The sequence below is a fragment of the Leptidea sinapis genome, chromosome 32 (genome assembly GCF_905404315.1).
Source record: "Leptidea sinapis chromosome 32, ilLepSina1.1, whole genome shotgun sequence".
Taxonomy (NCBI): domain Eukaryota; kingdom Metazoa; phylum Arthropoda; class Insecta; order Lepidoptera; family Pieridae; genus Leptidea; species Leptidea sinapis.
Window position 1 is genome coordinate 9,503,068 of NC_066296.1, and position 23,966 is coordinate 9,527,033.

The 23,966-nt window shown below is 33.0% G+C and overlaps 1 protein-coding gene across 1 annotated transcript in view; it reads left to right on the forward strand.

Annotated features, from left to right (window-relative positions):
* The first annotated feature begins 808 nt into the window (after nt 1-808).
* LOC126974280 (octopamine receptor) overlaps nt 809-23,966 on the forward strand; it is a 72,657-nt gene continuing 49,499 nt past the window's right edge. Inside the window, exon 1 of the mRNA XM_050821745.1 lies at nt 809-998. The gene's annotated coding sequence lies outside the window, so the exon portion shown is untranslated. The remainder of the gene's footprint in view (nt 999-23,966) is intronic.

Sequence of the window (23,966 nt, forward strand, 5' to 3'; positions counted from 1 at the left end):
GCCTCAGACCTGAGAAGAAAGTGCGCCAAAAACTCAGCGGGCTTTTTTCTCATCAAAATTATATGTTTACAAAGTAATATTGTGTAATTAAACTTATTATTTAATAGCCTGAGGGAACGAAATATATACTTAGTTTCAAATATTTTTACTCTGAGCAGAAATATTTCAAAGAGCTTATACATATCTATCATATTCTTAATTTTGTATTTCAACAATACTTGTTTACGAGTATTTTCTTTTCGTATTTTTCGGTTTTTCTATTTTAAAATGCTTACCACAGCCTTTGAGATTATGTGGGCTTAAATAGGTACTTAATTTAGAGATATGTATATCTGGTTTTTAGATGTTCTGAATATATTAAAAATATTGCTTAAGATTAAGTCCATTGTAAGTCTGTCCTTAATGAGTGATATTCCTTAGAATACGGCTCATTAATTTATAACATTGTATCAGTTATTATAAAGTATTCTGATCAACTTTACAAAACCAATGTTAAATTATATGCGATTCAATCAAAATGCATGAAATATTTGTATAAAAATAAAATACATAATTTGATTTAAAACAATACGCAATCAGTACTTCTAAAATTAGAAATTCAATTACCGATGAAAAGAAGAGAGCTGATACGCTATAAATATTATGAAAAGGGTCTTGAATATTTGTTAATATAATAATCTCAAAAGTCAGACTTTAAGAATTATTATGAATCTGATTGCATTGAAACTTTTCGCAGTGGCTCTACAGTGGCGTAGTACTTGGCGCGTAGCCGCGATGTCTACTAGTCTCGTAGCGGCAGTTGATAAGAAAGATCCGTATCGGATGGACGCTACGTGCTACGAACTTATATGAAGTTTGCTACGGAAGTGGTTTCATTACATTGATTTTATGAAATGGTTATAAACTGTTTTGGTATAACATTTAAATTTGTAAAATATTTTAACGTGATCTTGAGTTAGATTGGTGATTGCAATGAATCCTGAAAACTTTAAAAAGAGGTAAGTCGAAATACTGTAGCCGATCGTAAAGCTCAAGTAATGTGTTTTAACTTTAAATGTTGTAGATTATTCAAAATTTTCGTCACAGTATCATATTTTTTGTCATGTGGTACAATAGTTCTAGATAAATTTTAATGATATATCTATACTTTTTCCAGAGAAACTACTAAATTTAGATTACTAATAACCTTTTCTCCAGCAATGTTTATTTTTTAAGATTTAAAAGGAATCCTTATACATTTTTTTCTGGACTGGTTTTTCTGTTTAGTAGTTTTGCTACTTTGTATTGCGTATAATTTTATAGCAAGGCAAGGTATTTACTAATAACACAAGACAGACAGGTTTAAATAAAATACTATATAATATATTATCTAGTAATTGATTGGAAAATGTGCAGTTTATTTGCTTTTAACAAGCCCAATGTTCATCTTTCAGTGAACGTATTATTTATTAATTCTTGTCTTGTGGGCAATTCGCAATCTAAGCGCGACATTGATTGCGACTTAGAGAGTCAGTTGTGATATCATAAACATACAGGCAAAGGTATAAATTAAATGAGTCAGCTAGAGGTGTATTACGGCTTATTTATCGTGAATATTTTTTTTTATGACAATAAGGGACGAGACCAGCAGTTTCACCAGGAGATTCAGCTGCTGATAGCTGCTGCTTGTAGTTCCCATAAAATCTTTCCGGCATCCTGCACAATGCAGCCATTTTGTGGGAACAACAATAACATTATCTTTATAATATCGTCTTATTTTATAATTCTCATCACTCACTAACTGAAAATACAAGACAGAACCGCTACTTATCAAAATATATACAATTATTTAAAAATTATATATATATCAAATTTAAAAATGTAAAGGAATCGCTCATGTCATTTCATATCCGAGTTAACGGAGCGGAAGACAGATTACTTTGAAGATTCTTACATTCAGGAACCGCTTTCTCAGAAGCGATCACAGTGCTAAAAATAAATATGCTAGTAATCATAAATAAAATGGATAATGACTTGAATATTTGAGTTTACAAATGAAAGAGTATCGAAAATAGATGATGTTTGAGAATGCAAGTGAATCAGTATAAAATATATATACAACTAGCTGACCCGGCAAACGTTGTTTTGCCATATAAATTATATTTAGAGTTAATCGCTTCTTGGACATTGCAACCTAAGTTACTTCTTATTACATCAGCTACCTACAAATAAAAGTCCCGTCAAAATCGGTCCAGCCATTTCAGAGATTAGCCGGAACAAACAGTCAGTCAGACAGACAAAAATTGTAAAATATTAGTTCGGTGTATGTACCGTATATATATATTCAAATACATGTATTAAAAAACGATTTTTTCAATATTACGAACAGACACTCCAATTTTATTTATATATATAGATTTATAAACCTAAAGGAGTTTTTTTGTAATTTTAATTCGTCATCGCTAAGTTTCATGTCTGTAAGGTCATGCCTTGTCTTTCAAAGATAGGTTCCCAATTATCTTGTGAAAGCATTCTTGAACAATAATTGAGAATGAACATTTATATTAGATAAGAGTGTCAATTTATCATTTTAATATAAGAATAATTAACTGTTAATGAAAAAGACACTAATTTGGTAATTTACCAAAAATCTGGCCTCAAAACAAACATTTCTTTGTCCTCTTGGTTGACAATTTCAGTAAGAACAAAAATATTATTTTTATCCAAAATAAATTACTTATTGAAAGTCAAAAACTATCACCCATTCGGAAAAGAAGCCTCAGACCTGAGAAGAACAGGAAGAAAAGTGCCTATCTTTTTTATAAAATTTGGATATAAGGAAATTAGGTCATATATACTTAGCCTGAGGGCGGTCGCTCCATTCCCAGTTTGTGGTATAATCAAGAAAGTCATTATGTTAATGTTACCTTTACCAAAATGTCTCTTTTTTGTTTTTTATATGTTCTGGGAACATAAAGCATATACATCGCCCCTCAAAAGACTTACTAACTCGACTTCACCGAGTAGTAGATATTATAAGTCTTTTTGTTTCTGATGTTAATACTATGATTATGATAATAAGAATTAATATCGACTTCATAGTTCCATAGCAATATAATGTAGCACTTAATACTTAGAGCATAAGTAATAGCACGAATATATACATTTCTTTTTTTCTTGTACATATCACCTTTCACTAGGCATACCAAATGACATTCCTCCGCACCCACAGTACGAACTGTTTAAAAGGCATAAAGGCATAAAAGGCATTTATTTTCTCAAAATTGATTGAATTATTTTTGATGTCATTTCTAATATACTTATAGATACTACTACCGCTTCGGAAACAATTGGCGCTCTGAGAGAGAAGTAGCGGCGCAAGAAACTCCCCCAATATTTTCTTTTTTGCGCTCTGTTTAACAAAAATATACAATATTGTACAGTCATTTTTATCGCTATAAAATAATCATAATCTAGTCCCAGGCTGTCCGATCACTTATATATTCAGCTGTGGAGTAAAAGGATTTACGATTGAGCTATTTATTTATAAAACATTTAAATTTATTTATAGATAATGCCTGAACAGTGGCTGGGTCTTTATTATAAAAGTGTATACATTTTCCCTTACAGCTTTTATGTATCTTATGTATTTAACTTCTTATATATTAATTTATTCTAATGAAATTTTTGGGCTTAAAGCTACTAAGGCTTTATTAATTATATATACAAATAAAAAACGTAATATTTTTTACCGACTACGAACTGAAAAATATTAAGTACTATTTTATTTAATTAAGTTTTTTTTAACAGTATAAGATTATAAATAACCATGGTGAAATAATTTCTGATAATATAGGATAATATTCTACAAAGGATTTAAAATATATTGCTTTTTTTAATTTGATCGCGGAAACTAAACTCATGTTTTATTGGACATGAAATTGAGTAAATAGGGTAAAACAGTAAAATAACTGACATTATTATTTATCGAGAATTCAACACCTTGAAAAGAGAAAATAATTTTGATTGGCAAAAACATTATTACGTTATAGCCGTATTCGAATTTAAGGGAATTTATCCTCAACACCATTTAAAAAGCAATTAAAATTATAAATGTTACTCTCTGTACTGAATACAAAATTAAGGAACTACGAAGGATCATTGTACAGCCTACAAGATGGCAAAAGCTATGGCACAAAATTGCATATAAATACTTTAATAAAAAATGTATTCCAATAAAGATTTAAGCGATAAGTTCCGTTTTTAATAACCTTTCATATTAAATATGGGTCAAAGCCGGAGGGAGCTAAAGGAAATTGCATCCACTGCCTCACTTAACATCTTTATGGCCAATCTCTAGATTCTTCTTAATCGTTATTTTATCTATACAGATAAATGTACAGCCGTTTTTTGCCTTCGGTTATACTGCAAAAAGTACTGAAGCGATCAAAATAATATTTGTACCATTAGATGCAGCGTGTTTCGGAAAAATATTCAGTATAATATGTTATAGTGTTTACTTATCGGAAACCTATTTTTTACTTATACTAACTAGCTATATATAGCTATACAATAGGCCAATATATATAGGCCATTCAAATAGTTCAGTCAATGACATTTCATTTCATATTATGATATATATTTCAAAATATTTGCATATTAGGAAATTGACTTGAGATGTCGCTCTTGTAAATCTAAACAATTTGTTGTTTTTAAAGTGATTACCGTCACTTACTACTACTACAAAAATTTTTATGATCGATGCGGGACTCGAACCTGCGACCTCCGGCGTTCCGTGCCGGTGCTCTAATCAACTGAGCTAACCAAAAACTGAACTAATATACATTCAAATACATGTACAAGTGTTTGTATAAAGGTTTTCAAGTTTAATAAGTGATTTTAAAATCCTGTTCCAATTTAAGTTTTAAAATAAATCTAATTCTCACAAAAAAATAAACTATTAAAATAGACGAAATTAAAATTAAGTCAGGCAATCTTTTATGAATGAATATTAATTGTGTGATCTGCAGAATTAATAAAAATTTGAGGGAAATTATTTAAAACTAGGCCATTGATCTCTTAGTGAAGGCGATCGAACGGAAAACAGATTCAAATCTGTGGAACTAGTGAAAGCTTATTGAATTATATTCTATTCTGTCGGTTTGTTTCACAGAATTGATGAAAGATTTTGTTTTAGGTAAAATATTCTATTGAATAATTCTAACATCAAAGAGTATCTTATTTTATGGAAAAGGGGAACAAAAGAGCGTACGTTTTTTTTGTACAAAACAGTTTTTCTAAGCCTCTTACATTTTACCTACTTTCTAGAATATTCTGTTGGTTCATTTGAAGTGATACTGGTGTAAAGAATATATTTAAAACAGTACAATAAAGGTTACCTTATTTTTATCTATTAAATAATTAATACAGTTACCTACAATGCAAGCCTAACTCTACTTTTATTGTTCACTAGCTGACCCGGCAGACTTCGTACAGCCTCAATGGATAAATAAAAGACCTAAGCTTTTGTATAAAATAAACTTAAAACAAACAAGAGGAATCCTTTTTTTTTATTAAAACAAATTAACAAATGCTCGGTATGAATGAAATTTTATTATTATTTTCGATTAATTACACAATGAAAATGATGTTGCTTACTTACAAAACAGAGTTTTCCTGAAATACTGGCTATTTATAAGGTTTCAATTTGATATTGACACACACAGATGATACAGCCTGTTAATTAATTTAAGGCTTTCTGATAAACTATATTTTTTGTTTTGTTTTGTGGTGCGGTTAGGTTCAGAAACTTTATTTTTTTACAATACTTAAGATTTATCAATCTACAAATTGTCTGCTGTCAAATGTCAAAAAATATTGTTTGCGTTCAGAAATTTAATTTGTGACAAAACTTAAGATTTATCAATCTACATAAAAATAATCTGATAGTTACCTAAATTTAAGTTTATTTTTAACATCTTGAGAAAGTTAGAAAGAGAATATAGAAATTCTAATTAGTAATTATTTTTAAACTATTATTTTAATTCCGAGCATTTTTATAGTTATTTTTTTAAACCCTTTAAAGCTTCTCTGGACTTCTACAATTATTTTAAAACCACAATTAGCCAACCCAGTGCAGCCGTTCTGGAATTTTAGCGAGACTAACGAACAACAATTCATTTTTATGTATATAGATTAGTATTCAAAAGTGTTACATGATATGTGATAGTACAATTTGTGATATTAACGCCAGTTGTCCAAATAGCACACAACCTTTTCCTTAACCCCTCACACCTTTATCCTAGCAACTTAGCCGGTACAAGTTAAGAACAAACCGGGAGCCGCGACATCTATGGTCGTATGGCGTAACACACATTCCGTCAAGTGCAAGCGCACGCGAAGGTTGAGCCCGCTACATTTAATTATAAATCCAGGAAATCACAGTATTCCTGTAGATTTGCCACCGTGAGTAGTGATTTCTTCGTTAAATGTCCCGAGAAATATATTAATATGATTTGCCAGCACACTCAAGCGAATAAAGAAGAACCAAGGATCTTGCAGAAGAGTACCAATTTTATAATTACAGTCCACTTTAAATTCCCTGGCGCAACCAATTATAATGAGGTAAATTTTTTATTCAATGTTTATCCAAATCTAACAATAACATTGGTAAATTGAATCAGAAATACAAAAAAAACAGTACGAGATATTTTAAACAGAGCCACTTTAAATGCTTATCTAAGTAAATTATAGGTACACATGCACACTTGAGGTATCAAATTAATCCTGCAAGCATGACAAAGATATAAATATATCATATAAAGTGTGTTAAAATCGATTAAAAACCTGATTAGTCAGCTAAGAAGACTTACAGATGCTTGATTAAAAATCACGCCCTGAATTTTCATAGCCGCACACATTTTCAATAAAAGTTTAATTAAAATCGACTATGACGTCATAAATCAAGACCATTCGTTATTTTGACATGAATCCAGCCTCTCATGTTTGATTGCTTAATTGCTATGTTGTAAAATGTAATTTGATGATTTCGATTATATTTTGTTTGCTTATTACTTTCAAGCTATGAAACTTTACTTAAATTTCTTTTTTCATTCTGATGTCCAAAAATTGACAGTGAGCCATTCACAAATCGTACATGTCTACTTATCAGAAATCAGCCAATTTTCAATTATTGCTGCACTGCTTTCTATGGTCAAGTTTATACCAATTTACGTATTTATGTTACACGTGTCAGCTTAATGTGTAAACAAGCGCTACCAACGTCATGAACTGCCATAAGATATCCCAATTATTAATATAATATAATAATATATTGACACACTTTTTACACCGATTATCTTGCCCCAAGTTAAGCATATATAGCCTGTGTTATGGGTTACAAGACAATGATATATTTAATACAATATATTTACTTAAACATACATAAATTCATATAAACATACACATAAACATACATTAATAGATTTAAACATCCATGACTCGGAAACAAACATCCATATTCATCATATAAATGCTTGCACCTACCGGCATTCGAACCCGGTACCTCTAGCTTAGTAGGTAGGATCGCTAACCACTCGGCTATACAGGTCGTCAAATTATTACTTCATTTATTTAACTACTGTTAATATTTAAATACTATTTAATATAATTATCACTATGATTAGAAATAACAATAATAGTATATAATACTTAGATCTTTAGTTAACTTGATTCGTGTAAGTTAGGTGACACTACAGCAGTGCCAACTAACAGTTGGCATTACGGTAGACGATCATTCCCTATATAAGAGCGTCCAGTTGGAGTGGACATTATTGTGAATTTTAAGGGGTAACGCTGCCCAAATTCTGATTATTAGGGGAAACTGTAAAATATAGATATTTCATGTTTATTAACTTATTGCTTAACACTTATCTGAATTTAAACCGTTACATCATTATTGTTACGTTACTATATTGTGTGGTCAACCTTATTCCAATTTACGTAATCGCGTAACCCAATATATTTTTAAAAAACCTTTTCGTTACTGTGATTTTCAAATCAATAAAAACTTAATACTTTCATAGTTGATAATACTTGTATTACTAATATTGATATATTTGTATAAATATAATAGTTATTATATGTGTGATTAAATTCTAGAATTAATAAATAAACGTGAAATAGAATCAATTTATGCAATTACATATTATAATGAATCAAATTGTGAATTATCTACATTATTAAATGGTGTAGTATGCGTTGAAACGTCCAATAAGAATGCGAAACGTGTACTATGAATGGGAATGCCCAATTTCATTATTGAGAGTGCAATAATTATCATGTCTACGTATTGACGCCTCTGGGGAATGTCAATCAAATCAGAGTTCAGAAACCAAATGAACTAACAGCCGTTATCAATAACCTATTTATTCTAAGTTTAACTTACTAGAGGTAGTCAAATCTATCCTTTTAAGCTTACTTACATTTAAATAACCTAACGACAGCTAGCATTGAACTGTAACTAATAACAAAACTATATTGGACATAACTTTGGATAGATAAGATCTTGACATAAAACGGTGATAGCAATCTATCCGTAACTAGAGATACGTTATTGAAAACGGCCATATGATTTATTTCAACTAATTATCAAATACGTGACAAACGTCAGTTCACAAAGCATTTTTTGAAACTATCAAAAAATCTATAACTGAGTGATGACTGAAAATTGGATTGGAATATGGGCCTAAAAATAGATGGTAATTAAAATTATACAATCACAAATTAAATTGAAATGTCGATCTCAGGTGACAAATTTAGGTGTAATGAAGAAAACCATTCGCTTGTCGCAAATAAGTTTAACTCTGTGAAGTTGCGAATTGTGAAAGCCGACAAAGAAATTATTTGACTGTGTGACAACTTTAACCATTAGGCTCCACGTTTAGGGGCACCTTTCTGAAATGGTTGTGATACACAAAAAAACAAATATTTTATGAACGATGCTGGACTCGAACCCACGACCTCTAGTTCCGTGCGAGTGCTTTGCCAACTGAGCCAACCGTTCGAGCGACATATCGTCGTGAAATCGTGTTTGCTTTGTTCAACTCTCAGGGTGTGGCTTTATCTATTATCTAGATTGTACCACAAGGGTGCCTTTTTCTGCCGTTAAGCAGTAATGTGTTTCGGTCTACAGGGCGGCATAGCTAGTGGAATTACTGGGCATATGAGATGTAACATATTATTAATGCCTCAAGGTTACGAACACAAGCCACTCAGAATTGTTGGGTTTTTCAAGAATCGTGTGTGGTACTGCATTGTAATGGGCAGGTGTATCAATTACCATCAGCTAAACGTCCTGCTTGTTTCTCTCATCTACGTTGAACTTTGTCCAAAACATTACACTCTACATTTACAGAGCTAATGCTTTGTTCATGTGGAGGCTATCAACTTTCATCATTTCTCTGTACATGATCAAAACCTCTTAACAAATTCTTTTAACTCTCTAGTGAAATGAGTTTATTTAAATGTAATAGTATAGTTCTTATGACGTGAAGTAAAATAATAAAACAATAGCGTGCCGTAATTAGCTAAAGTTTAATTAGCAGAAGTTACTTTAATTACTTAATACTTCAACTTAGTAACCTTTTAAACGTGAGCGAATCTGAAGGCCCTCTAAATGTAACAGTGTAACTTAATGAATAGAACCATATAAACAGTTTCTTAATGACGTTATTTTTTAGTACGCTATAATTATGAAGTTAAATGTTTTGTTTTACGAATTTATTTCATATATTATCATCGCAATATTTTGAGCAGTGCTAAACTTATAAGCGTCACATAAAATACATTATTATTCAATAGAATAATATATTTTGATATGATATAAATATTCATAAGATTGTCAACTAAAGCTGACGTTGATATAATGTTATGTAAATTTTCATTTGGCCTTTCACAAATGGCTTCACAATCGGTATGTGGGTTTCAATCATCGATCTTATAGTCCAATAGATTCATATAATATTCGCAATGCAACTAATTTAGTCAGCCAATTGAGGTGAGCGGGCGAGGGGTACTGAGTGCTAAGTGGTCAGGAAATGGTCACACCTTATCTTAATTTGGTGAGGTAATAATTTTACTTTTAGGTGAAAATGAAATAAAAAACACAATAACACTCATTTATACTTTTAGATAGGAATTTAAGCATAATCAGTTACCATTATAAGAGCATTCTAACATATTAATAATTTAATAAAAAAATTTAGTGGTAGTGCCATGTTGGGTCCCAACGGATACAACCGAATTAGGCCGGCACGCCCGGAGAAATACCACTCTCCCACTTGAAACTGGCATGCAATAGCGGCTTTTTCATATTCATATTTATTTATTACAATGCCGCTGTGTTTCGTCCGGTGAGCGGGGTATCCGGAGGCCCACACTGATAAAAATTTCATCACGGACTAAAAATAGACTACTTCAGGACGGTACCAGGCTATGTAGTCCTGGAGAATCCGTCCCTGGGCGTCCACAATTAGGACCTATACCTGTTAGAGGATGCCCCGCGTATTCTGGAGGGGGCAAACCTGTGCTGACTCGGGGCAAACAAGCAGGTGGCTCAAAACACCCTGGTGCACATTCGCTGTAGACTTTTGCAACATCATGATATTTAAGGATTGACAGGAAAATTGAACATTATAAGATACCAGTAGTCTACTAATAAACGACTTTATTTTATTTTATTTTTTAGTCTGTGTACCCTTTGGCATGGATCTCGTCCAACTTCTTCCATATCACTCTTTTCTTTGCAGTCCTAGTCCATAACTTTCTATGTGTCATTTCTCTCCAACTTTTATTTTGCCGTCCTCACTTTCTTTTTCCGATTCTTGGATGCCGGATTGTTACCCTTTTGCTGCACTTATCAATTCATCTTATGGTATGTCCAGCCCATCTCCACTTCAATCTTTTCACTTTTACTGAAAAGTCTTCAACTCCTGTCGCCATTTTAAACTCTGTGCTACTTTTCCTGTCCTTTTTCTTAACGCCTAACATATTTCTCTCCATTGCAAATATAATATATTTTTTTTATAAGAAAAGGAGAAGGGCAAACGGGAAAGAGGTTCTCGAGATGCGGAGTGGTGAGGCAACCGCTCAAGGACATCCGCAACACCAGGGATCAAGAGATATGTTGCCGGTCTTTAAGTTGAGAATATGCTCTTTTTTTGAAGGTCTCTAAGTTGCACCGTTTCAGTAAAACAGCCGCTGGTGGAATTCGGCCGCTAGTATCAACCCGAACAGCTTCTCTGAGCACTCTTCGTAGTAAATGCAGTAGTCGATTTATTCATAACCCACATCTCTACGCAACACCAAAGAATCAAGCCGATCGGAGAGTACTTGATCGTCGATGATTCGAGCCGCTCTTCGTTGTATGCGGTCAAATGAAGAAAGCTAGTAGTGGGGAGCACCCGCCCACAGGAAAGAACAGTACTTCATGTGAGGCCGAATTTGCGCCTTATTTAGTAGCAGTCGGCTACTTATATTAAAGTACTGTCTCGTCTTACGGAGTACACCAAGCTTTTTAGAATCCAGTTTGGCCTCTAAGTTCCATTTGTAAATTATGTTCAACTGCCTAGTTATAATGAAATATAGATTTCATTATCATATATATCTCGTATAGAAGTAACCCACGATATAATATCTTAGTAAATAAGACTGAAAATTCTACTGGTTCCGAAGAGATGGACATCTCTATCGTACATATTTTCGTCGGCGATGTATTTTGTTTTAGCCATTGAAATGTAATTATTTTGCAAAATGATTGAGAACGTCAATTTAGTTTTACAATGTTGTTAATTTATAGAAGCACAAACGTGTAATACAACACTCCATCCTTAACAAAGTTTGGATATTCTGTTATTTAGACAGTTTTTCACTGAACACCTTGTTATAGCGTGGCGTTGTATTCAAAGCGCGGTTAAAACACAACTGAACGAAAACTCTGCCTAATAGACGCGTAGGCTGAGATTTGCTAATTGTAAGTTGATGGCGGCCCGTGATGTTTATGGTAAAGGGAGCTGACTCAGTATTTAGTTGTGTGCTGGGGACACCACAATAACATTGGATTTTAGCAGCCTCTAGTGACAGTTATATCCAATATTATAAAAAAATTGTATTTGGAAGTTAATATATCATAAATATATATAGACCGTATAAACTGAAATTATATTGAATCATATTATTAAGTATTTATAATGATGAGTATACAATGATTATATATATGATACACGATTATACAAATATTATAAATGAAAATGGGTAATGTATATTTAAGAAAGAAGAAATAATTACATAAATAACCTAAAATATATATTTTTTAATTTAAATCTAAAATAGTTCAAAATCCTAATGGGTGTCAGTAAATGATTTCATCCTCACCTGGCGTTATATTAAGTAGAGTTTTGTAATGTTTATTTTGAAAATATTTATTGACTAGATAAACAAGACTAAATAGATTAAACATTACATCCTATTTCTATACGTTACATGTTAACCATTCTGCATAATGATACGAGTATATGAAGAGAATGCTGTAGAAGCAGTGTGTCATGCTTAGTCTGTACTACAATGTATGTACAATACATTATACGAGAACGTAATAAAGGTAATGTTAACGTTTATGAGCACTCACGTTTAGCCAATTTAATTACCTGTTAGATGTATCCTGGCACAAGAGTGACTGTTTAATATATAATAGTGGTCTTAAATTGTTATACACTGTTAAATAAAGGTGGATAATACACTATTAAACCCTCGTTAGTCTTGTTGTAGCTATAACATACCCATCAGGGGCGTGCATATCATATAGGCAATTAGGCAGTACCTACCTCGCTATGAACCTAAATAAATATAGCACAAGTGTTAAAGTTAATTTTGTTTAATTTGGTTCCGTTATTTTATAACAAAACTTCTATTGGTGACCCACTCATAAAATTTTTCCTTACGCTACATACTAAATACCTACGGTAAGCAATGTTTGCATATTCTAAAGCTAAACTACGACTAGTTAGATCCACAGTGCCTACCTTGCTAGAAAACCATTGCATGCCCCTCATACCATGATAATAGTATTATAAAGAGAAATATTAAATTTTCTCGTGTTCTTAAAATGAAATTATTATTTTTTATAACCGCTAATAAAATGCTCGCATAACACTTTTATTTATTTGCGGTTGTGTGGATTGATTCATCAATAACTCTTGTGTTTTTACTTATTAATTTACATTTACTTTTCGTTGCAGTAAGGCATTGAATATTTGACGTTTGAGTATTTTTGTTGCATCACTTAACATAAATTATAATTGAAATGATTTGTAAAACTTGATTTAAAAGGGTGGCATTGACTTTCTGGCTACTTTAAAGCTGAACTTTTTCTGAAGTGGTGGTAAATCTAAAGAGAAAAGAACATTTTTGACATTCATTTTTCCATTTTCTTGACTTACATGAATGATGTGATTTTGATTTGATTTAAAATCTGTCTGTAAAAGATACACTTAAAATCAACTTAGCCTCTGATAAAACTTTTTATTAACTACTGCGGGGTTACATAATTGCGATTTTCGTAGAGAAAGGGCATTAAATATTTAACTTCATCTAATCGGCGCGCGTTGCAAAAACTAATGAAGTCATATATTACTTAAAACAATAAAAAATATAATCAATTTAATAATTATAATGTGACTGAAGGTCACTAGATAATATATAATTTCATATTAAAAATGTATCCTTTTTCAAATTACATTCATTGAAAATAGAAATCTTCTTTTAAATAATAATTTTTACAATATATTTATGTTAATTTAGTCGGCAAACAAACACTACAACTTAATACACCTAAAAAATAAAACCTAAAATATAAATCACTGACCAATAAAAGTTTCCACAATTAAATAGTACATAGAAAAATGCGAGCAAATGAATTACAATTTAAAAGTACCTATTTGTATTGAAAATAATAAATATTAATTAAATATATTAAATTGAAAATAATAAAATAATTACAGAAAATTATTGATGGATTTAGTTGTAATAATATTAGCATAAATTTTTAAGTTAGAAAAGAGATGCAATATTATTTAATACTAATGAGAATAAATTAAAACTAAGACATTTTCTTAATTTGTTCAATCAAGATCTGTATCGACCCTGAAAAGTAATCAATTGAACAGTATTCTTTGTTGTATACTACACAAGAACGATGAATGAAGGCATTTTAGCGATATATTGAAAGTAAGTAACTCATTACCAATCTACCATCCCACTACAGAACTCTATAAACTATCAAAGGTTTTAACTATGCGTCAGCTTTATATCCTGCATACAGTTTTAAAAAAACATAGCCTTACCAGTTACGATCCGGAAAAAAATAAAGCGCAAAGGCGAAAAATTATTGTTTAATACTAGATTCTCCCAAAGATTCTTCTTTTTTTTCTTTCTTCTTTTTTACAATAAGGTAAACAAAGTGCTGTCAATTTACCACCTCAACAGAACTTAATGCAAGCGTATCTTGACAGAGTGGTTACAGAAATTGGACTATACCTCTACTGAAAACCTTCTTCACTTATAGTAACTGAGAGTAGAGTACGCCCACACACACACACACACACAAACACACACACTCAAAAACACACGCACATTAGTAATTTACAAATTTAAAGTCATCTATTGTTATCATCTATTGTTGCTCTTCTAGCTACTAGTACAGATGTATACTATTTTAATCATTGTGATCCTTATATCTAGGGGTGAGGTCCTGGTGATCTGTAATACAGGGTCAACCTACTTCAGACACCAGCTCCTCACAAAATACTATCTGTTAAAAAATGTAACACTATTGTACTGTTTTAGCTTTAAGATCATTGTGAGGAGAAAATAAATAGATATTTATTTTGTGCATAGTTAGTGCGTGTAGTATTTAAGTTAAATAAAGACTTAATTTAAATTGAATACAGTTTATTATGTTGAATCTTAGAAATTAAGAAAAATAGTGATTGATATGTTTGGGTGAGGGGCAGCGTATATAAAGCCATATTTAAAATTAACTAAAGAAGTACTAGTAAGAATAGAGTAAAGGTTTTTAATCTTGGCTTGTCAAAATTGGACTAGTGTTAATGTGCCAGAACATTGTATTCAAAACAGGAATGAAAAACTAAAATTTTGTGTTATACATATAATACATAAAAATTATAAGTATTTAAATATTCTTTGAAAAAGTTGTAGGAGGGATAAGGGTGTCACACTATATTATAGTGATCAAACCCCATTAAAAAGTTAGACATTGAGCTATTTTCTTATAGACCAATTTTAAGAAAAAAATTTAAATTTTTGAAAAAAAAAAAAAAACAGTTTTTTTATGTTACATACCCCCTTCACGGTGGCCGTCAAAGACGCCATTTGTTTCTATGGTGGCTCCGTAATCCGGAAAGCCCACCCATCAAGGGTAATTTTTCGCAAACAATTGTTTAATGTATATCTACAGAGATAAATGACTATATACACATAAATACACGCACAGATTTAAATTATCTACGATTATCTATAAAGTTTTAAGATAAAGTGTGCTTTGATTGTGTGCATACCTGGACCTGGTTAGGGTAACTATCAAATCATCATAATTCTTGGAATTGTAAATAAATGAAAGTATTGACGGCTTTGACAAGTTATTTTATTTACAATATGAATTAAATTAAAAATTATATAATAAAAAAAAATCAAATGCTTGGAACACATTGAACACCGAACATTGGAAATCCGGACGATTCACCATCAATGGGATACTGGCACAATAAAAATCTATTATTTTGTACCTTATACCATTTACGACAGTCTCTTTGAAAACATTTCAAAAGTAAATTTGTCATCTTTTCTGTTTAGATCAAGCTCAATCAGCTTATCAATAATTAATAAACATGTATTTTCACACGAGCGTTTTGAAACACTCCATTCATATTCAATGCTTTCACAGCATTTATACAATTTTCGTGAATGTATATTCTAACAAGCGGGAATGATAAGAGGCTTAAGAATTTTGATCTGTTTATTTGAGTAGCGGTGTGTTATTTCAATATTTATGTCTTAGTACGCAGATGTTATGTTTTCAAGATTTCGATTCTATGTTTTAAATATATTTGACATAAAATTACTTTTTTAACCTTTATTTAATAAATTTTATACTTTTGTTCAAATAATATATTCAAATGCATTGTGTGTCTTATAACGCATTTATTACGGGGAGTGTTCCGAAGAGCCCATCCATCCCCACCATCTGGATGTTTGGCGTTTCTCCACAGTACGGTTTTTAAAGAGCTTTCTTCCACGTACTATCAAGCTGTGGTATGAGTTTCTTAGTGCGGTCTTTCCGGGACGATACGACATGGGTACCTTCAAAAAAAGCGCGTCCACCTTCCTTAAAGGCAACGCTCTTGTTTTTCCTCTGGTGTTCCAAGAGAATGTGGGCGGCGGTGATCACTTAGCACCAGGTGACCCGTACAAACGAGCGGTTTGTTCTCCTGTTCCATAAAAACAATAGCTTACCCACAATTTTACCAATTTCAAATTTACAAAACGTTTACGTATTTTGTTGGTGCGAAAATTGGACATCATAGCTGATAAGATCAAATGATCTATTCGTTTATTAAATATTATGTAAATGTTAATTAATTCAAAATAACATTTAACTGTTTAAGGCGGAATACAACAACAACTCAGTCGAACGGATCGTTTATTACTAAATCATTTATGAGTAATGAGTAATGAATGGCGACTAGCGAAGCGCTAGGGGCACCGGCCCGGATGCGGGAGGGGCGACAACATTCATACAATATATCAAACACTCATTAAATTCTTATAATATAATAGACTACTTATTAAGGTAGTAAGCATCCACTCTATTTTTAAGGCAGGAAAGTTATTCATGCATAATAGCTCTGCTCTACTTGTACAGAGATGAGATTTCAAAACTAGCAGAACCATTGTAATAGAATAAATGTATATTAAAATATGAACAATTGTTGCCATTACAAAAGGAATAAATTTTACGAGTTTTGGCCGACTATAGCGTTCACGTCCAAGTACCAGATGGAGCTGAGGATCGCAATGTTACACAATATGTATCTATGTACTTCATGCCCGTAGCTCGATCGTCTTATCCATGTTAATTTTTATCGTTGTAGGATGCAATGATTTTTTTTATAATAATAATAATTCCTTTACTTAAGGCTCCAAGGCCTATAAAATAAATACCTTATAGTCTAACATACATATCATATATAACTTAAATCTACGTCACATTTTCGCGGCGATGTGAGGCGCGGGTTCGGTAGCTTCCGGCGGTCGGCGACGTACGCGATACTTGCGGAACACGACCCCCTTCGGCCACAGCTTCACGACCAGGAAGGTCGATATATGTTCTGTCGGGAAGCGAACAACAAAAGAGTTGAAGTCTACTGCGTGACGCGTCACCAACTTTTCGACCCCCAACCGAACCTTGTCTTCTCCACCAAGTACTGAACAATGTCGGAGGGTTTGGTGGTGCGGTGAAAGCGAGAGACGTAGATATACGTCACTGGGATTACGAGACGTAGGAGCTGGGTCTGTCCTATCGGTGCTGTGCCACATTGGTTATGACTAGGAGGCCTCCTCTTCTTCCGCTCCACCTTAATGAAGACATCCTTTTTTTACTCTTAATTATTTCTGAAACCTCAACTCATGATATGTCTTTAATTTTATTTGGTGTTGATATTTAATTTTGTTCATCAGAATTAATATTTCAGTATGCTACTTAATATTTTACTTACTACTATTTTAATAGTATCGTATTTACTCACGCTTTCAATATCGAAGAAAAATTCCTTGGAGATTAAAGATTTTACAAATTCTGACCATTTGAAGCAGTTACTACGTTAATAAATTTACTATTTCTTATATAAAAAAACATTAACAGCATTTTTTCATTCCGATCACGTGGTGACGTTACCGACAATACCTCTAATCTGTAGCAAACGTAGTGACGTCAGCAACTAGTAAATTATTGTATTTTAATATAATATAATTATTAACGTAATACATTGCACTATAGTAGCAGATTTCTGTACTCTTTTTTAAAGCTTTATTAATTTCGTATGGTAAAAATTTAATTGGTATCATTCCAATTGAACTTTCAGAAGGGTGACTAATACTCACAATAACATAATTCATAAGACTACCATAAGGTCTTATCCACATAAAGCGAACACACGCTAGCGAAAGTTTCTCTTCTCTTTCAGTCGTTTTGTCACACTCATCTTTCTCGTTGGTTTTTCGCTTTCTTTTGCCGTCGTTCGTAATATATAGATCAAGCCTGATATAATTAATTTAAGAATTTGATACAATTGACCAATCATATTTTTTTATGGAGTAGAGGGTTTACGAGCGTACTAAATGTTATACAGGTCACCTGATGTATCACCAGAGGAATCACAGTAGCATTGCCGGCCTTTAAAAAGTGTACGCGCTTTTTTTAAATGTACCCATGTCGTATTCTCCCAAAAACACCGCACAAGGAAGCTCATTATGCAGCTGAAGAAAGTTCCTTGAAAACCACACTGTGGAGGAACTCCACGCATCTAGGTAGTGGGGATGATATTGTGGCGTGTAGTGCAAAGCTGGAATTCGTGGCAGGAATCAGGTGAAACAGCTCTTCGGAACACTCCCCGTGATAAATACGGTAGAAGACACAATGAAGCGACGTCTCTACGCAATGTCAAGTGATCCAGCCGTTTACAGAGCACTGGGTCCCCGACAATTCGAGAAGCTCTGAGTTGCTCGCAATTAGAAAAAAACATAACCTTACATTCCCTTAACCTATTGAATACACATATTTAAACATCCGTCTGGAATTGCTTTAATAGTTTATTACGTTACCAAGGTCAATATCGACCTAGACTCGTTGTTATATCAAGAAATCAACACTTGTAAGTAGAGCCTGTACGATGTGGAACACACTTCAATCGTCCATTGTTTAACTTCATATCTTATTTCGTATAACAGGGTTTCTTCTCATAAATATCAGTAAAGATAAGTGAAGATAACCGGTAGCGATACTTGAAATTCACGGTCCCGTTGGGATTATCTGAACCGTTTTATCTGTGAAGCCTACATGTGAACTTTATTTACTTACCCGATTCAAATATAATTTAGTCTGTGATACGCAAAATTGTTATGACACTATAAGAATATTGTTGCCAGACTCACCGTAGATTTTGGTGAATTATTTATTTATTTTTATATTAGAGGAGGATTAACGAACATACATTTGGGTATATTTAAATAAATAAAATAAAAATATGATAGGATACTTTTAAATGTTTTATAAAAGAATGGCACAGTCGTAAATCTTTCTACTCAACAGCTGAATATCAAAGTGATCGGACAGCCTGGGACTAGATCATGATTATTATATAGCAATAGCAATGATAGCACAACATTATATATTTTATTAAAAATATCGAAAAAAAGGAATGCTGGGAGAGTTTCTTGCTCCGCTTCTTCGCTCTCAGAACGCCATTTGTTTCCAAAGCGGTAGTAGTGTCTAGTATATTAGAAATGACATCAAAAATAATTCTAAAGAAAATAAATGCCATTTATGCCTTTTTACATCTGATGGTATCTCATCAAAGGCTCATTCTATTTTGTAACACCAGAAGAATCATTAGTATTTTGCTGACCATATAAAGCGTTGAATAGAAATTCATATGAATTAAATAAGGGAAAACCATTGAAGTACAATAAACAACAAGATTCACAAATTGTCTGAAGTAAAACTCTGTCGACGCGTCTAGGTAGAGTCTAATTAGGTAGAGTTTACGTTCAGTTGTGTTTCGACCGCGCTTAGAATACGACACCACGCAATGACCAAGTGTTCAGTGAAAAATCGTCCTAATAACAGCATATCCAAACTTAAATTGGATTATCATTACCATCATCATCAGTCGGAAGACGTCTACTGCTGACCAAGGCCTCCCCCAAAGATCTCCACGACGATCGGTCCTGCGCTGCCCTCATCCAACGTATTCCGTCGATCTTGACCAGATCGTCGGTCCATCTTGTGGGGTGTGCCTATCAACACTGCCTCTTCCGGTACGTGGTTGCCATTTGAGGACTTTACCGCCCCAACAACTAAATTTAGTGAACCGTTTTTCTAAGTAATAACATTTCAATTGCTAAAACGACGCCGAAAGAGACGGACGTCTCTTTCAGATATTTCACACCATAATGAATAAGCTTCTACTGGTCGTATATATGGGCGCAAAACGCCACCTACCGTCAATTGTTTGCAACTATTGATATTTATGTTTTAGTTTATCGTTGAAATGAATATATTATTATAGATATATCTGAAATATATAAGATTTAAATACAAATAGCTATTTGTAAACATAACACTGTTATTTATTAAGGTCTAACTAATTTAATAGACACTGTTTTGACTATTTGATGTTTCATGTTTCATTTATTGTTAAAATACTTAATTGAATGTGAAAATGTTCAAATTTATTTGTATTAGAATTATTATCGTTATTCTGTGTCCAACTTTATTATTTTATGCAATTAGTCTTTTTTTTAATTGTATTTCGAAACTTGCTTGCAGCGCCATCTTCTTATTTCGTAATGTTTGTTCAAATTAAATGAACAAACTATTATATAAATCATTTGAAGCTATATAAATTCACTAAAACATTTATTGAGATGTATTTACGAATTATTTTACAATACCTAATTTTATTTGTGTTTTAAAAGAAGTTGTATCTACTCTGTTTCATCTATTGTACGGAAGCTATAAAAGCGATTGTTTTATGTAAAGATGGTTCATATCTATACTAGCAGGTGTGCTTCAATAAACTGAGAAATTATTAGTGTTGTATTTCTTCATGGTGAACCTTGGTCAAGGAAACCCTGGCGTAACGCCGACATATATAATAGGCATTGAACATTACTGCTACAGAATTAGGTGTTAATTTAAATGAACTTTTTAATGTCAACTGTATAAGTTAATGTATATGTATATATAACGGCGCTCGAATATTTCTTGACGACCTTTTAATAGGCGATTGTGAGTCTTGTTGTTATTGTACGTCAATGATGAAAACACATTTTGTTTTAGAGACTAGTTCTTGTTACACAAACTATCTTGTTACCCTCTATGATATTATTTATTTTTTTTAAATATCTTTTTTTTTTTCTCCTCATAAAGATCTTAAACCTAACACAGTACAGTAGTGTTACATTTTTAACAGCTGGTATTTTGTGAGGAGCTGGTGCCTGAAATGGTAAATTTTTCCATCGCTTGAAAACACAGTGTAGGTTTTTTATTATAAACACAATGTGGGATACAGGAAATACATATTATTATATAAAAATAAATTGTTCAGTTCGATGGCCAAGTCAATCTATTTATTTAAAACATAAAATATTTTCAATATTGATATGGTCACTGTAAGATGTTGTTAGGTAAGATGATTACGTACTAACTTAAGATAGAAGGATCCTTAAGGACTAAATAAATGACTGACTTGTTATATGGATCTCACAACTTTTTACGGTAGAAGAACTGAGTTGCGAGACTTGGTTATGTTAATAGTTATGTTTTTGATGGCATCTCATTTATTTTGAAAGATAATCCAAATTTATTCCTAACCGGTACCTTCTACTTCTAGAATTCCACCAGCAGGATTTTCTTAAAGCCCACTGGGCTGTTTATCTGTTTTATGAGCTTTTCTTATTTTTGTAGGTATTCCTCCTCTATTTCTTTTCCGGTACTACTTATTGAGCTTCAGTTACAGTTACGACGGCACGATGACTCGCTGGCCCATGACGTGAAAAAAAAAGCTGATCTCCTGGGCTCCTTCTTTGCGTCCTATTCCACTCTGGATTACCAAAGTGCATATCCGGATATTCTGCGACGCGAGTGCATGCCGGAGGTAAAATTTCGGCATGCACTCCCTGCCTTAGGCGCTTTTTACATTGGATCTCCATAAATCGTGCGGGCCCGATGGCGTAGTCCCGAAATTATGGAAGGCAGCTTTAGTGCACCCGATCCCTAAGAAAAGTGTACGCTCGGATCTATCCAACTATTGCCCCATTGCCATTACCTCAATTTTCTTCAAAGTAATGGAGTTGATTATCAATCGCCAGCTCTTGGGATACCTAGAGGACCAAAAGCTGATCAGCGACTGCCAGAATGGCAACCGTCAGGGTCGCTCAGCTGGTGATCTTCTTGCATACTTCACCCATAAATGGCGCAACTGGTTAAGCCGAAGGGAGACGCGTTGACGATAAGTTTGGACATAGCGAAGGCCTTTGATCGGCATGTGGCATATAGCGCTTATAGTGAAACTGCAAATCGGTCACTAGCTTGTTGTTGATCGACTCCTCCGACTTAAATCCCATAAACTCTGGTGTCCCGCAAGGCTGCGTGCTATCCCCTACACTGTTTCTTCTGCATATCAGAGATATGCTGCAAATCAGCAGTATTTATTGCTATGCTGCAAATCAGCAGTATTTATTGCTATGCTGACGAAAGCAAAGGGTAAGCTTCCTTCACCAGCCGTGCCAACATATCCCGGAATAGCGTCGACGAGAACCGGAATTAACTTGAGTCTGAAATCGAGTCTATGCTTTGCAAAGTCTTGGAATGGGGCCGACGTAATTTGGTCCAGTTCAACCCCAGGAAGACATACGTACGTTTCTTGGTTCACCGTTATAAAGTCTCCCTTTGTCGTATACCCTCAATTTGAGATCACTCCTCTGACTGCTACAGCCTGTATCGGCATACTTGGCGTAGATATATTGAGCGACATTCAGTTCCGTGGTCACTTAAAAGAGAAGGCCAAACTGGCATCTAAGACCGGACATTTCATCAAAATGCAAAACACCACCCGCGTCACGTCTGGCATTCCACAGTCATGCGTCATGGAAGAAATTTCATGCCTCGCACAGCCACTTTGTGGAATCAATTAACGGCTACGGTTTTTTCGAACCGATACGACTTAGGGACCTTCGTGAAAAGAGACACCTGTTGTTGCGGATGTCCATCCAGTGGTTGCCTCATCACTCCTCATACCTTGAGCCTCTTGCGCGTTTGCCACCTCTATCCATATAAAAAAGCCCATCAATTTCGCTATGTGGATTTCTCGGAGGTGATGTTAAAATTTTTCACAAATCAAGATGGTAAATACGTCTTAGTCTATTGTATCCACAAGTTGAGAATACCTGTGCCTTGATACTTCCAAAGCTGACATAAGTTAGACGTGACTCTCGAAAGTGCCACGAAAACTTGCAACACAAACACTAACTGAATATATAACTTTGTAATCTCATATTATGTAACATATAGTATCTAAAGAACTTGTTTTTTTTTTTAATTTAATTTAATTTCAAAGCAAAATTTATGAACGATGCGAAATTTTTGTTTGTGAAAACTAAATATTTCAGGGAGCTTGCAACAATGTATAAGTGTGAACTCCAGTCAAACTAACTATGTTTTAAGCCTCGGTTATTTAATTTAATTTAAGTAAAATTTGTATAAATTGTTTTTCAAAAAAAAAATATATAATATAGTCTAGTCTAGTTATAATATAGTCTTTTCAAGGTATTCAATCAATACAAGTATTTCTGTACAAGTAGTTCTGAGTAAGCTCTTGTTCGTTTATCATGTAAATGAGACAGCTAACTTCGATGTTCTGTCGTGGAACAGATAATAGACTAAGTTCTACTTTAAAGACATATTGTAAGTAATGATCTATTTACTGAGAAATAGAAGATATAACTGAAAAACAACACACCATATTAAGTAATATGAACTTGGGAGTGATTTTTACAATGCAGTAAATACAGAACTCGATGTTTGAATAATATTTATCGATGATATGAAATGCTCGTTTGAATAAGACCCAAGA